The sequence below is a fragment of the Kogia breviceps genome, chromosome X (assembly GCF_026419965.1).
Source record: "Kogia breviceps isolate mKogBre1 chromosome X, mKogBre1 haplotype 1, whole genome shotgun sequence".
In the NCBI taxonomy this organism is placed as follows: domain Eukaryota; kingdom Metazoa; phylum Chordata; class Mammalia; order Artiodactyla; family Physeteridae; genus Kogia; species Kogia breviceps.
Window position 1 is genome coordinate 126,821,258 of NC_081330.1, and position 14,502 is coordinate 126,835,759.

General features: G+C 43.5%; 1 protein-coding gene across 1 annotated transcript in view; it reads left to right on the forward strand.

Moving 5' to 3' along the window:
- The first annotated feature begins 3,818 nt into the window (after positions 1 to 3,818).
- The window catches only part of MID1 (midline 1), a 394,966-nt gene continuing 384,282 nt past the window's right edge, over positions 3,819 to 14,502 (forward strand). Inside the window, exon 1 of the mRNA XM_059050103.2 lies at positions 3,819 to 4,115. The gene's annotated coding sequence lies outside the window, so the exon portion shown is untranslated. The remainder of the gene's footprint in view (positions 4,116 to 14,502) is intronic.

Here is a 14,502-nt window from a genome sequence, read left to right on the forward strand (position 1 = left end):
CACCGTAACATTTTTCTAGAAATTTCCATTAAAGCTAGGGACCATTCTTTTTCTATGTATCCTTTTCTGTGTGTATCCCTCAGAGAACCTCATCCATTGGGCACACCAATTAAATGTTTAGTGCATAGAAGTGAATTAATGATAGATTAATAGATAGCTGGCTAACATATTTAGGGGGTCTTTTTTATGCTTTTCCATCCCATTCATAAATACAGAACTAATGATAAAATAACTCCACGTACATCCAGCTTGCTAAGCATCTTCAAGATGTTCTTCAGTTGAACATGCTGGCCCCCCCTCAGCTGTGAGATAAAAGGACATTGCCATTGTGATGGAGGCCTCCAGTTTTACCTTTCCGTGATATTTACTTCATTTGGCTCAGCCCAGGTCTAGCAAGTGTCATCATGGTAAGGCCAGCCTGTGGCCAGTAAGAGTAACTTGCGCTAGCTATAGTGAGAGCACTAGCTTGGATATTTGCCTATTAGTATTTCTATACTCAGGTGGAACTTCAATTCAACATGTTTGTGTTATACGAAATTTAGGGAAACATTAGAGTTTCACATTCCATAATGTAGATGCGCACAGGCTTTTCTTCAAGATCGTTAGCTTCGTGAAGGGGGGACATGCCTCGCTTCCTCGTGGTTGTATTCCTAGAACGTAGCAGAATGCCCGGACCATAGAGGCATCAATAAATATGTGGAAGGATTTTTAAAAATCGCGTTTGGTACTTTTCCGTCATCTGTGAGACACGCACCCGTTTTTATTTCCATTTTGGAGGTGAGGCTCAGAAACATTATAAGTGAGCTCATGCAAGGTCACACAACCAAGAGACGGAACCCGAATGGAAGCATCTTCTGCCTCTAAGGCATTTGCTCTTTCTTGGGCAGTGTGGTACACTCGGGCTTGAGCAGGAAGAGCAAACATTCTGGAGTCTGATGGACCGAGATTTGAATTATAGCTCAACTACTCATTAGTTATATGTCATTGGGAATTTCTCAAATCTGTCCCCTGATGTTTTCTTTAAACCACAATGATACTCTCTCCCCTTCAGATCGGTCTTGTATTTTATTTAGTCTCCCATAAGTGCTATTTTTTTGGCATGGTGTAATTATTCAGCTGTAGGTACTCTCTCATTGGGGTCCTCTATGGTTAGGTTGAATTCATGCTGCTTCCGTGACCCAGTCTTTCCCAAACCATTTCTTGAGGCATCCAAAATGGATTTAGCAGAGGGTTATATTGCGTCTTTGAAACAGACTACTTTCAGATCCAAATTTCGTTTTGACCTTCCAATTCAATAATTATAGCCTGAGACATTTTATGTTTAAAGCCTGAATGATTGTTTGCTTAGAATTGTAAGAACAAATTTGGAGGCCAGCTTAAGGCACTTAAAGGTTTAGCCTGCCCTGGAAAAAAATGCATTCTTTGTCTTGCATCGACATGTTAATAAAGTCTAAAGTTCCTGCACAAACAGAACTTGCTTCCGCGGGAATTATGAGAGCCTAAAGGGTGCGGGATCATAAATGGACTATATTAGTGAAAGCCATTTACTTAGCATGGCACACAGAGTTTTATTTAAGATTAATGAAAACCCAGTAAGTAGAAAACACTAATCTTCCTTCCAGTGGGGCAGTCAAGATGAATCTTAACTTGATATAATAGAAATGTGTGTACTGTGAACGGAAGAACGTGTGCAATATTTGCAAAGTTATATTTTCGTAATATTTTTTAACCCAAATTTGTATTCAGTAGAAATACACTTAATATCTCATTTTAGGATCACTCTGGAGTCATTTAAAGGCAGTCATTTTAGCAGTAATTTATGACTTTATAAAGAGTATTTTAATCAGTTTGTGTATTTATTGCCTTTAAACTCTTTGGACATGTGATTCCTAAAACTTATATTTGAACATAGAAAACTGCCATTTTAATGTTCTTCTGTCTCTTCAAGTTGACTTGATTTTTGAAAATTCTCTTGGAAGTATATTCTAGAAGATCTGGGATTTTGGATCTGCCACAGGTGGATCCCGAGATTTTGGACCAGTCGCTTTATCTCTGTGAGTCAATTTTGTTATCGTGAAAAGGAAGTAATAACACACACTTCCTGTGGAGATACGAAGAGAAATTGTATGGAAAAGTCTCTACCCTGTGGAAAATGCAATCAAAGAGTAGTGACTCCTCCTTCCCGGTGTTTTTTTTTTTTTTTTTTTAATTATTTATTTATTTATTTATTTATTTATTTATTTTTGGCTGCATTGGGTCTTCGTTTCTGTGCGAGGGTTTTCTCTAGTTGTGGCGAGCGGGGGCCACTCTTCATTGCGGTGCGCGGGCCTCTCACTATCACGGCCTCTCTTGTTGCGGAGCACAGGCTCCAGACGCGCAGGCTCAGTAATTATGGCTCACGGGCTTGGTTGCTCCACCGCATGTGGGATCCTCCCGGACCGGGGCACGAACCCGCGTCCCCTGCATTGGCAGGCGGACTCTCAACCACTGCGCCACCAGGGAAGCCCCTTCCCCGTGTTTTTTGCACTCTCCTGCTCTTAACAGAAACCCTTCATCATTGGCTTGTGTTGGTGCTGGCTTCCATAGTGTGAATGTTTATTCATTCTCTCCCCTTTCCCAAGCAGAGACCTAAAACGCAACACTGAGCTATTTTCGCTAAGATTGGCATTACTCAAGGAGCCGTCAACCGGTGGATGAAATAGGGACAAATGATTCATTTTAAGATAAGTTTTATTTAGCAGGCAATCTTCGCCTCCAACACTCAGGTACTAAGTCTTGAGTCTGTACTTCTTTTTTTTTTTTTTTTTTTTTTTGTGATATGAGGGCCTCTCACTGTTGTGGCCTCTCCCGTTGGGGAGCACGGGCTCCGGACGCGCAGGCTCAGCGGCCATGGCCCACGGGCCCAGCCGCTCCGCGGCATGTGGGATCTTCCCGGACCGGGGCACGAACCCGCGTCCCCTGCATCGGCAGGCAGACTCTCAACCCCTGCGCCACCAGTGAAGCCCGAGTCTGTACTTCTTACTGAGACTTCAGTGGAATTGGTTAGACTTTAAAAGAATTATTACTTTCCTCCATGGTAGATAAATAAATGTAGGCGGGAAGAGCCAATTATTAGACAATTGACGTGTTACGCACTTACATTTCAAAACTGTTTTCAGCCTAGAGTTAGACCTTCCACAGAGTACTTCTCAAGATACATTTTCTTATCTTCTGAAGTCTAGGAGGTTGTTTAAAATTTTTTCCATGTAATTATGCAAATTCACAAGTCTTAGATTTCTTTCCTGAAACCATCAAATAACACTTCAATATGTGGGCTCAGGAGCGTTATTTCAGGGAATAAATAGATGTCATTATGTGCCATTTCGCCCATCAAAAAAAAAAAAAAAAACACAGTAGCAATTACTGCATTGTAAAAGGAGTAAACTCAAAATGACCTTACTGCAGTATCTACTAAAGGCCTGGGAAAGTTGAATGACTATTAGCTGCTCTGCTCAAATAAGGCATCGGAGTCTTACTTGACAGAGGTTTGTTCGTGTTCTTTTCCCATCACATGTTCTATTTGCTTCTTTGAAAATAATTTCAAGACAAGTTATATCCTATGCTTCGGTTTTTCTCTCTACAGTGCCTTTATGTAATATAAGGTCGGTCATAGCTCACGATATAAAATACGAGCTGTTGACTCACACTAGAAGAGCCAATTTTACAGACTGCCGGGATAAAGATGATTTTAATTAAATCGCACAAATCCCTTTGTACTGCAACCAAACCATACGCAGGCTGGCTGACTCTGAGCCATTCTGGCGTGTGTAGAGTTAAACCAGGTTACCGGGCTTCCGAGTTAACTTCTTTCACCAGGAATGCAATTCGTGTTTACCTATATAAGGAAACCTGTTAGGCTGACCTGAGTTTGGCGGATTTTTTGCGCTGACTGGGAGGCGTGGAGGCACACACAGCCCGGAGAGGGGGAGTGATTCCGAGCTGGACAGAGCAAGCTTCCTGAACGCCCCAGTCATTCAGCTGATCCGAGGCAGCCTGCTTGGAGGACCTACAGGTTTGCCTCTTCCAGATCTCAGTTGAGGAACAAAAACCCCGTCCTAGGAAAAATGGGGAAGCCGGTGAGTCTTACCGATCTCTCTCTGCTTGCTTCTGCTATAAGGGGCACGCCGCACTGCTCTCACCCAGGAAGCAGAGGGAGAGGCGTCGCTCAGCCTCTAACTCCACAGCTCCTTCCTGAACAAACACAATGCTTGGCGAATACCTCCAGACAACTTTTCCTGCCTGTTTTGTCCCCCAGGAATCCACAGAGGCAGTGATTTTCGCTCCTTAGACATTCCAGAGAGTGGGTTTTTTGTTGTTGTTGTTGTTGTTGTTTTTAACTAGCCAAGAGTTTCTCTCCCACCGCGATGAGCAAACTTTCTCATCTTTGTTGCGCTCTGAGAGAGTGGAAATGAGCCCTGGGATGCTTTGCGAGAAGGCTGAGTTCCCCAAGGAAGTAATAGTAAATCTAAGTGGGGTTCTTAAAACCACAGGCAGTGTGATAGTCTGCAGAAGTGCAATTTGTCACTAAAAAGGCAGTCTGAAGGTATCATTTTTCATTCACGCGGCAGCAAAATCCTTGCATCGTGCACATGTAATAAAGGACACCTTCTGAGACACTGAGGAAAGAAAGAAGCCGAGCAGGGCTCTTTGTTCTAGACAATGTAAAGAAGCCCACTCTTGTATTTTGACAAGTAGCGTATGTCTATTTATACATAAGGCAAGAACGATGAATAAAGGCTGTATGTCAAAGGCATTGCAGTCGATTGAGTTAAATGTTGGCTCTATATGTAGACAAAAATTGAAATCTGAATGTAATTAAACATGGAAATGTGAAAGCGTTTAACAGACTTGCAGGGGAATTTTAGTAATACTCGGGAATGGTCAATTATCAGAGGCAACTGAGTGAGAAAGAAGAAAAAGCTCTTCCAGCTGAGTTCTGGGCCGTAGGTAAAACTTTTGAAAAGAAAATCGATTTTTTTTTTTTTAACAGTATAGCCATCCAAAGTGATTTTGGAATTGGGTACAAATTTTTATTTTTTTATGGCTAGGTGGTTTTATGAATTGAGCGAGCTTGGATAATTGTTTTGAACGGTTTGACTGTTCATCTCGCAGAGAAATATTGTCTTTTTCTGTCGCAGCGACTTAATCCTAAGGGCTTGGGGAGCTGGCAAGTGGCGCAGGGACCCAATTTCCAATTGCTCATATTAAGAAATTATTTTTTAAAATTAATTTCAAGAAAAGTAATCAGCGCAAACAAGCAGATTGGAGAGAATGGCCACTTTTGTAAAAAATTGCAAGTCATAGTCCATTCCCTAGTGAGGCTATTGGTTTAATACAGGGATTGGCTGCTGCTTATTCATAAAAACAAAAGCTATGGCCAGTTTTATTTGGCGCTCTCGACTTGAAAAAGCCTTACTGTTCGCGGTAACACAGTTTAAATGAAACCTGCTCACCTCGGTGGGAATGAAACCGAGAAAAGCAGTGTGTGTAATACAGTAGATGTCTTAGTAAATAAAGTTCATAACGCAAGCAACAGAACTGAGAAGACGAATGCGAATGTTTTAGAGCTTGTTATCTCCTAGGTGCTGCTCAGAAAAACAGGAGTCTTGAGATTGTATTGCTTTTGATGGGAATTAGGAACCCAGGAGACACAAAACACTATTTTAAAATACACGGTTAATAACAGATGTTTACACCGGCTTGTCTCACCCTGCCGAAGAGATGGCCCCAAGCCAAAGCAACTAGCACGTCTGCCATTTTTTCTGTGAGTTGATATGTGCGCAGTTATTATACACTAATTACATCAACAGCCAAAGGAATATATAACCAGAAAGGTAGCTAAGTCTCCTAGGGTGAGGAACGCTGGGTGTAAGCTTGGGGTTTGGGGAATCTCCTGTTTAGAGTTCTCCTTGCCAGTGTCTTATGAATTACTGTCAGTGACTGGGAGCCCTGACTCCTGAATCTACTTATTACCTTTGGCTGCTCGGCAGCTCATTTGGGGGCAGTAATAGTGATTATTGCATTTAACACTTTGCCATTAATAGAGTTCCAGGAAGATTCCTTCTTGAAGATTAAAGCTATTTCAGTGTCAGAACTAATCCTGCAATGAAAGGCAGGTAGGATGTGGTGGTGTTGCGTTAGCTCTTTTCGAGTCACTGGTGCTGCGTGCTTGTGTGGGCGTTGGAACCATTCGGCAGCCTCCTTAGGTCTGTGAGATGTTAGTAGGTGTCCTGGTGAAGGAGGATGAAAAGTCCTGGGGGCGGAAAAAGACAGTAACGGAGCATCAATACGGTCCTTTGCTAATGTGTGTTGTGACACCCCGAAAAAGTGTAGCATATGAAGTATGGTTTGCTGCAGATTTACCTGATGGCTCCATTTTTGCCCGATCATCCCGAGGAACATTCTCTAAGGCAAAGCCTCCCAACAGATGGGCCACAGAGTACTGGTAGGTGATCAGTGGGTTGCGGAGATGCCCAGGACTTGATCCTGCTCGGCATGTGGGTCATCTGGCTGTGCCCGAGCTGGGCGTATCCCCCTGAAGGCTATCCATGGACCACGTAGCTTCCTCGTTTTGCCCCAGTATGTTGTACAGATAGGGTCCGTTTCTATATCTGTCATGATGTGTAAAAGCTAGGAAACCATCTTTGACAATCCAGGCCCAGAATACAGATAGAGCCGGTCAAAATTCAACTACACTGTGTTAACCCAAGCCTTGGGGCTCAATGTGATGAAAAATACCCTAATTTTTATCATCTTTCGTGCTACGGTGGGGATGTCAAGGTCCTCTGTATGTCATCCAGTTTTCCCCCTTTATTCTATAAAGAATTTAAATAAGTATTTGTGCGTGTGTTGCTGTCATCGTCATTGTTGTTCTATTCTTTTTTTTTTTCTTCTTTTTTTTTTTTTTTGCGGTACGCGGGCCTCTCACCGCTGCGGCCTCTCCCGTTGCGGAGCACAGGCTCCGGACGCGCAGGCGCAGCGGCCACGGCTCACGGGCCCAGCCGCTCCGCGGCACGTGGGATCTTCCCGGACCGGGCCACGAACCCGCGTCCCCTGCATCGGCAGGCGGACTCTCACCCACTGCGCCACCAGGGAAGCCCTGTTGTCTTCTTCTTAAAGATCTCCTGGAAAGCTGATGGCAACGTGTTTCCTCCTGGGATCCTTTCTAACGTTTTCTTATCATTTATACTTCCCTTTCTCAAACTGCCATCACAGTGTGTTTGGCTGAGGTTCTCCTGTCGCCAGTGTGGCCTACTCCAGAGGCAATGACAGAAAAGAACCTGGTTTCAAAAGTTATTTATCAGTTGTAAATTCTTTCCTTAGACCCTGTACCAAATCTGTACACAGCATTCCTATCCCTGGTGAACTTTCTCCGGCTTTCTCTGCCTACCATTTGACATCAATTACCTTTTCAAAAACATTTTGTGTTATTAATTCCTGTTACATTCATTCAGCAAATATTTATTGAGTGCCTTTTGAAGTCCTACGCTAAGTACTCAGGAGGAAAAGCGGGTGTACAAGAGACAGATGAATTTAAACCAAATCTTCGTGCAACTGATAGCATTTCCGCAAAGAGAAGTCTCATTGCCTGCACGGTGTGCAGCATTTGAAGTATGATTTGCTACAAAGTTACTCGACCACTCACTTTTTTGGCTGATCGTCCTGAGGGGCACTCTTGAAGTCAGAGCTTTCCAACTTGTGGGCAGAAAACGGGTAACACACAGGTCAAGATGTTCATACTTTCAGTGACCAGATGATTTCCAGGTCAGAACGTGTCTGGTAGATGCCCTGCAGAGCGTCTCTAAATGACAGGGAGCTGGACGATACCTCTTTGTATTTTGCTAATGTATTCTTCAAGGCTACATTTTCTTGGATTGTCAGGGGTTCCCAGGGCACCACATTAAAAAGAGAGGTTTCCAGAGTACTAGGTAACTCGAGAGCTTTTATACTGGCTTTTAACCACTGGAAATTACTAATTGTCCAGTGACAATTCCTATGAGGCTGGCAAGAGCACCTGCTGTTACTTCTAGGGTTGTAGATGTGAGGCTTAGAATCAGGGACTGTGAATCAATAACTGGTTTGTGCCAGTAGGATTTTCAAAGTATCTAGGACATTGGCAAAACCAATTTAAAATATATTTATATTTGAAGAAAGCTTGGCTGGCGAGGTGATAGACACGACTAGACTAGGACTTCCAGTTAAATGTAATAGTACATTTCCATTTTTTAATTAATTGCTTGCAATCACATGTAAGGGAATCTTCTGTGAGTGAAGCTTTCGGAGACATTGAGTTACTTTATTATTGCCCAGGGTTCAGTTAATTTTGTTTTTTTATTTCGAAGGAAAATGAAAATGGATAGCAGTGCTTTGTGGATTATAGCATTCTCAGATATGCCGGGTGCTTAATAGCTGGATCTGCATAAAGATTGGCTCCAACTGCCACACTCTCTGTTGTGAGTTGTTCTTCACTTGTCTAAACTTGAGACAGACATGAAATTAGGCAGAACCTCCTCAATTTGACAGTTTCAGTTTTAACACGTGACGGAATTGGAATTTTGGTCAAAGAGCTCGAGCCAGGAAATACTGCATTATTTATAGCTATTGTTCTGCAACGGAGGCCTTGGTTATTTAAACCAGAATTATTCCCCCCTCCCCCATGAGTATCTAATTGTGCAGCTATTTCGATCTGTACTGACAGAGTCGTCATGTATTGCCTTGGGGGAACAAAACAGTACATAAACTACTAGAGAACAGATAACGAGTTTATTCAAACTGATATACTTGGCTTAAAGCTAAGAAACAAAAGAACAGCCTTGTTTCCCAAGCTTCTTCCAAAGTAGTGGATGGTGGCTTTGGCTAAGTCATCTTAAACTTCTCTGGGATTCAATTTCCTCATGTATCACTGGAGACGTAAATACACAGTTCACTGGACAGTTCTGAGTATCGAAAGCACCTAGCACAATGCTGGGCAGGAGGCCAATCAATAAGTATTAGTTGGATCTGAAATGTGTCGGGGTGGATGAGGCATCCTCGAGTAAACAGTTAAGCGGTGGGGACCTCCCTGGTGGGCCAGTGGTTACGACTCCGAGCTCCCAGTGCAGGGGGCCCCGGTTCGATCCCTGGTCAGGGGACTAGATCCCTCTTCCCGCATCCCGCATCCCGCATGCCACAACGAAAGATCCCACGGGCGGCAAAAAAAAAAAAAAACAACAACAAAAAAAGGCAATCAAGGGGTTGAAGAAGTAGAAGACGAACACTGGTGTCCCGTATGTCATTTTGCCCACTCGGTGATTTAAAATATGCTTTTCAGTGAAGCATGATTTACTTTCTAATGTCTTGTACCAGGTCCTCTTCTCTAATTTGTGTTACCTGTTTGTCCCCTGTAGGTTTTGTGTTTGAGACCCTTGTTCTAAAGGCTTCAGTAGCAATCTATGTTATCTCAAACATAAGTTTCCCCCTTTTAAGGTGTTTTCCCCAAAGTAACACATTTTATAAACAAGACAAAAAATACTCATTTGGTATGCATTAATTTGACAGCTTGAAAGCTTTCCAACAGGAGTGGTGGGAGGGACTGGGCTCGTAAGTTCACTGATAAAATCCACTTGTTTTATTAGCAATAAGTAGAAATCTCCCTGGCTTCAGTTGATAACAGTGGTTTTCCAGGGGTCTTGAGGATGGACTTCTCTGAGGTGCTATGCCCCCAAGGTTATCCGCAGATCCTACTCTCTTTCTACCACTCGCCACCCATCACGTCCCAGCCCAGTGGAATATAACATTTAATCTGATGTTGCTCCTGTGATGTGGACGGGATGTGTCCTGTGGGCTGATGTGCCCTGCCAAAAGTTCACTCCCGGCTAAGGCAAGTGGGGACCATACGGTGTTGATTTGATGAGGAAACCGGGCAGCTGTATGAGTCAGCTCAGGCTGCTATAACAAAACAGCACAGACTGGGTGGTCAAATCCCAGACATTCATTTCTCAGAGTTCTGGAGGCTTGTAGATAGCCGTCTTCTCACTGTGTCCTCACATGATGGATAGAGAGCAGTCTCTCTCTCTTCCTCTTCTTATATAGGTGCTAATCCCACCATGGCGATCCAGCCTTCATGACCTCATCTAACCCTACTTACCTCCCAAAGGCCCCATCTCCAAATCTCCAATATCACCGCACTGGGGGTTCGGGCTTCAACATATGAACTTGGTGGCGGCGGGGGGGGGGGGGGCACAATTCAGTCCACAGAAGTGGCTTTATCAAAACGTCGATCAAATGACTCTCTATTTCTGACTTATTTTCATTGAACTTGAGATAACCTCTATTGTAAGATACAGCATTAAGAAAGAAAAAACATTCTTCCATTTTCTTCCATTTAGACCCTAACAGTGTTTCCTTATCATTGAAACATTTTATGCTGCTCTTATTGAAAGAATTCTTCTAGGCTTATTTAGAGCAATGTTTTACAAAAATCATGTATTCCTCCTGTGCGTACATAAAATGGAAAATATAGTCAGGATAAACTTTTCAAGATTCCAACTTTGCGAAATCACTTTTCATTTGGAGTTGTCATGTGTGTGCTTTTCTGCACGATGCCATCATGTTCTGTGCCAAAATACAGCATTTCTTTTTATAGAGCTTCTCTACTGTCTCTGAGTCTCTACCAAAAGGTAACAACCAGAACTATCTTCCTTCTTCAGATGGTCCTACCTGGGAATGCAGTTATCCCTTCATACCCCCCGGAATATCCACCAAGTGACTGCACTTGTCAGTGCGCTAGTTCTTTAGCCCTTCTGACACATTTCCACAAATGTGTTAAGAGTCAGCACTCTTGGTGGGTTCCATTGATCTCCTCGGTATCTGTCCAGATGACTTTCCTCTAGTCCCACCTGAGCCCTAAGAGGATCTCTTTCTGGCCTGGGGGAAACCCTTCCTCCTTTTCATTTCTTTGAGAGGCTTTGCCAAGCCTGTGACTTCTCTTCTCGTAATGTGGGGGGCTTGTTTCAAATAATGCCTAGAACTCAATAGAAGTGACAAAAATATGAACTTCTATGACCGAGAAGGTTCATGGGTGGGCAATGACAGTTGTATCATGACTGCCCCCTGGGCAGCAACAAGTGTAAGATACATCCCAATGTCAGCCTTGTTAAAGTGGAAAGCATTTCCCCCGAGAACTCAGGAAATAGAGTGTATCTCCCCCATCCCACAGGGATGCCTAAAATCTCAGCATTATAGAATGATTTAATTGTCTTTTAAGGTGTCAAGAGTGTTTTAGTAGAAATTAATGGCTCTAGAGAGAGCAACAATTGTCGTTGCCGTATTTACTGCTTTGGCGTGCGTTTCTTTCCCATTAAGATGAAGCAAGAAAGCAAGAGCCTGTGAAGGTGGGACAAGGAATGGGATAGAGATGAGGATATAGGAATGGAAAGAAAGCAGGAAAAGAGAAAAAAAGGAGAAGCTCAACATTCACTCAACAATATTTATCAAGTTCCTGCTTTGAACCAGGCATCACCCTACATGCTAAGACCGAAGCGGTGCCTGCCCTCAAGTACATGACAGTCTAGTGTAGGAGACAAGCGTTGATGACATATCATGCAAACAAGAGTAAAAGTCTGCTTAGAATAAAAGCTGTATAGTTATATGTTGCCATGAGATTGTACTGGGAGGATTTAGATAATCAAGGGAAGTCAGAGAAAGCTTCCCCAAGAAAGGGGTGCTTCAACTGAGAGGTAGTAGGAAGCGATGTGAGTCAGTGTTTGGAGGGGTAGGAAACGGCCAGACCGTATCAGGGAGTTTTCAACAAGGGATGACATTTGTCTTTCAGAAACACCACATTGGCAGCATCCTGGAGACTAGATCGGAGGGCATCAGAGTGAATGTGGGTGAGCCTAAAAGAGGAGTCCGGGGAAAGATGATGTCTACTTGTGCTAACATCGTGGAGGTAGAGAGGAAGAGCAGTGGGTGGATTTCAGTTACATTTCACAGGTGAAATAGACAGCAGTGGGTAATGAATGGGACATGAGCGATGATGAGGGACCAGGAAGCATCAAGGCAGACTCCCAGGAGTTTGGTCCAGGTAACTAGAGGGATAGTAGTGTCATTCATGATGTAGGGAACCATGAAAGTTGACCTGGTTTGACAGTAGAGAGAGGAATCGTTTGTAGCCTGATGGAGTGGAAGATACACAAGCTTTGGGGCCGAAAGTCTTGCCGTGGGTTCAAGTCCTCACTCATCCATTTACTAGCTTTGTGATGCTACGTTTCTCTGAAGCTCAGTTCTCCCATCTTTAAAATGAGGGGGATCCCCTGGAGGTCCAGTGGTTGGGACTCCCCGCTTCCACTTCAGGGGGTACAGGTTCGATCCTTGGTCAGGGAACTAAGATCCCGCAAGCCGTGCAGCGTGGCCAGAAGAGAAAAACAAAGCAGATGAGGCGGTAGACATCCACTCACAGGGTTGTTGGGACAATCAGCATAACTTCAGATATGGTCGAAGGTCCTACCTACATGAGTTACTATTATTATTGCAAAATTGACCAGCAGCGAAGCCTGGAGGAAGAGTGGCTATTTTCAAGCACTTCCGAGGGGGTGGGGCGGGGTGTGAGACTTGACAGCTGAGATCTCAACACTCTGTAAGTTTACCTTAGTGAAGTTTCGCCTTGTTGATAATGAACAGGGCAGCTATTGGCTTCAGCTGGCCAGTGAATTCCTTCTATTTCATTCCAACCCCCTCTCCTCCTCTCTCTCAGCCTGGATTAAGGGATCCCATATAGGAATAAGCTACATGGCTTTTCTCAGCTGAGATCCCTTATCACTTGTAAGAGGACTATAGGATTTAGGAAAATGTAACCCGAGAGTCTGCCCTAACAGATGATCACAGTCGATTAACTGCCTACTCCCTGGAGGGTTTGGGTGAAGGCTTTCCCATTCTGTTTTTCTAGCATCGGTTTAGCGCGAGCATTTTATACGACATATGTAATTCCGCTGCCCTTGAGTGACCTCAGCGAATTCCATTCTGGCTTCCAAATATTCCCTCATTAAAGGGAGCCATTAGACAGTGAAAGCTGCAGCCATCGGGTTAGGAAAACGCTGCAATGAGCAGGTGAAACGGCAGAAGGGGTTAAGTCCCCCGTGGAAACCAGGTATCAGCGTCCCTCTCTGCAGGTGTTCTGGCATTGTAGGATCCTAGTCACTACGAAAAGTACTCCCCGTTGCCTGGTTCCCTTCTTTCCCTCTGTTCTTGACCCACTATTGTCTCTTTATAGCCACATTTATCTCTCACTGAATTATCAGAAAGATTAAATGTCCCATGCAGACCCCATTCGGTTATTTTTCCATGCGAGAAACACTTATTTTCATACAGAAAAATGGGTGGGAGGCATTTTATTTCATTATTTCACCGGTTTGGGTAGAAGAATGTGACACATTTGTATGACTTTTCGGATAACCAAGTTGTGCTTGGTTCTCCATCTGGATCTTTGAGAGTTTACGGTATACACCCGGGCAGGGATTTGGGTGTGTGGGAGGAGTGGAGAAGGAAGTGGAGTGGAAGCTGTTATCTGAATTAGAAGTCTTAGGCATGCTTTTAAGACCTTCCTCTTTCCACCACCTTCTCTGCCTTTATAATTTTTTCTCTGTGTGGTCCGTTTTGATGCAAACGCATTTCAAGGTATAAGAGCAAGGTAAAAAGGCGATTCGAAATCCGAATTGTATCTCCCAGAGGAGCTGCCTTTTCACTTCATAAAGACCCACGTGGCTTTAGTTTTGCTGAGTTCAAAGCCGGAGCACTCAGGAGAAATTTCTAATTAGCATGTGCAATAGTAGCTGCTCCAAGTCTGGATGTTTGAGTAGTCACAATGCAATAGCAGGAGCTAGACAGTGTCAAACCGGAGAGAGTTCACTTTGTCTGTGAATGTAGGGACCTGCCGATAGTAAATCATTTGCCACTAGTTCAAAGATAAAGAGGGGACCTGGTAGAATGATCCAAAGTGAAGGTTGCAGCAAAGAGAAAGCACATCAGACATTACAGTGAATGAAAAATAGTGAGAACTTCTGTTTCCAGGCCCCCAAATAAAGTTCTTGCAAAGATAAAGATGTGAGCTTTGCACACCATCAGGCCTTCTGATCTGTTTATCCTGCTCAGGAAGACTGAAACTGGGGAGGAGGAAGGTCTCCGCCAACAGATTGTAGGTCATAAATTCGTGAATAAAATCTGTCCCGTGTTATCTCTGAAGCAGTCTATTTTATATATACTTGTCCATTTGATTTATTTGTTTCTCTGCTTACTCCGGGCTGTATTTTGGTAGCATAAGTCAATATGTGAGTTTTAGATTATACAAAAGTTTATTTTTAAATGACCTGCCTTATGTGGGGAAAAGAACAGTTGTGTGTGTGTGTGTGTGTGTGTGTGTGTGTGTGTGTGTGTGTTGTATATAACTTACTGCTGTTGATCAGGAGTTTCACAGTTAACTTTAGATGT